Below are 2,483 nucleotides of genomic sequence, written 5' to 3'. Positions count from 1 at the left end.
AATCATTTGTTTTTTTTTTGTTTTTTTTATATTATTTGTTTCTGCTGAGTATTTTTTTTTATCTTTATTTTTTTGTTCTCACTTTTAGCGTTTATTACTAATCTAAGATTAATAACTTTTCTTTATGTTTTTTTTCGCCTTTGTCCTGTAAATGGGTGTTCCTGTTGGGCAAATAAAGCATTATTATTATTATTATTATTATTAAATTGAGGATAGACTCTATTCTGACAGGGGTCTGTTAGATTTTGTATATGTCGTAGGCTTTTAGTGAAAGCTGTCATTTCAATCATTCATATGAAACTGTGGCACAGTGTACTTTCAAGGGCCAACCGATGGGGTCTCTTCTTCCCCTTCAAGATCGATAAATGGTATCCCTTATCGATCTAGAAGCAAAAGAGAACTCTCTACACGTCAAATTATCAGCGTTTCACTAAATGACTAGGCCTCCTACTAGGCTTTCACTAAAAGACTACGACATTTAGGTACATCCTAGCGTTTTATAAGAAAACTGGATAGCAACAAGCATTTAACACAAGGAATATGTACTTGATTTCAGGCAACGAACTACATTTCTAAAGCATTTCATTACCTTAGCACGTTTGTGTTGCACCAGACACAATGTTATAAAAGCTAAATGCATTTGTGTACATGCGGGGTTAATATTAGAGCTGTTAATATTGCGTGGTAGAACCGACATTAGTTAATTACACTAATTGTTGTATATGTACACGATTTAATACCGCCACAACCGTGATTATTTAAATTTTGTGCGCATACCATAAATACTATTGTGCATGTCTATTTATACAATCGTATAAATTTATCCCTTATCCTACCCGCAATTTACCATGAAAGTACTATTAAACACATTTGCAAATTTTAATTTAGCATCTGTATCTCCATTAAGATACTGTGCTTTTTCACTTGTTATTCATGATAAATAGGTGCGAATACTTACATTTCGCCCATCTAAAGTTTAAAGACAATACAAATAGTTGGGGGGGGGGGGGGTGCCTGCACATGCATTAAGTTTGCAATTTCCATTTACTTAAGGTTAGGTTTGCGCATGCGTATAAATTATGGTCAATAATTTAACAATTTTTGAAATCTGGGCATGGGTTAACTGAAAAAGATTTTGGATATGAATAAATCCATTTTAATTAATGTAGTGAGTATCCCAGATAGACAGCGACTCGCCCGCCGCTGCCATGAAGGTCACCGGTGTCGGCAGAAGTCTTCAATTCTCTTCTTCCTCATTCGTTCTGTGAAATCTTATACCGATGTTCCTAGACCTTTCGTAATTTTCTAGAAATGTTCAATTTAATATATGCAAGACAATTGGGAAATTGGTTGTACAATTAGAACTATGGGCTTAAAGCTCGGCTTAAAGTTATGCCCAAGTCTAGCGGGAGCAATATGACCGTTGCCTCCAAAGTCTACCACATTCCGCAGTTACTCAAACACGCCTATCATTCCTGTGGGTGGTGTTCAACGGTGCTTATTGTCTGCAACAACAATCCCTATGATCTACCGAACTATATTGTCGCGTGCTGCGATTATGGGGCGAAAGTGGATTGTGGATTCAGGCACTTCAGGTGCGACTTCCAGTGCAGCACTTAACCAAGCAAGAATCTTCAAAGCTGCAACCCAATTCCCTCAAGTCGCCTGTCCGGTGCCTCACGCCTTACATGCCCGCGTCGAAGCCGAACAGTATCCCAGCCACCACAAATAGTGCGAGTGATTCAAAAGAATGGGATACGTATCTGTGCGGGTTATTCTCAGAATATCAACCCTCAAATCGTAGTTCCCAATTCCAAAGATCGAGGAACTATTCGCAAGTCTCGAAGGGAGTAAGTGCTTTTACTAAATACCCAAGGGCTTACCTAGGCATTCAGGTTGATAAAAAGACTCAAAACGCTCTTACTATAAACGCCCATCGTGGACTTTCCCGGGTAAAAAGACTAATGAGGTGAATGCTGGCTCCAGCTGAGTGACAACAGTACATTGAAGGTTTATTGCATGGACTAAATGGCGTGGCGATATTTTTTAACGACCTTCTTATTTCCGGTCGTACGCGTGAGTAATTACAAGCGACACGTGAGACCGCTCTCCAGCGAATTCAAGACTACTATCAGCAGAGCATCGTCTCAGTCTCGACAAATGCGAATTTTATGTACCTACCTAGGGCCGACCTGCGTAGCTCAGATGACTTCACGTTTCTTTGGATACAAAGGTCCTGGGTTCGAATCCCAGGTAAGGTATGGCTGTTTGTAATTGTAGTGGGTTGAGCGGAGAGAGTAGCTAATTAGCTAACACTCCGCTCACTATAATATAAAGCCAAATAAAAAATAATGTTCGGTACTTGAGGTACACGATCTCTGGGAATGATATCGGCAAATTTACGAAGGGGTCGCCACCATTTTAGACGTACCTACATCGTCTAACGTTTACCAAGTTCGCTCTTTCATGGGATTGGTGACATT

This window comes from Photinus pyralis, unplaced genomic scaffold (assembly GCF_008802855.1).
Source record: "Photinus pyralis isolate 1611_PpyrPB1 unplaced genomic scaffold, Ppyr1.3 Ppyr1.4_unclustered_Scaffold1604, whole genome shotgun sequence".
NCBI classification, from domain to species: Eukaryota; Metazoa; Arthropoda; class Insecta; order Coleoptera; family Lampyridae; genus Photinus; species Photinus pyralis.
This window is presented reverse-complemented; position numbering follows the sequence as displayed.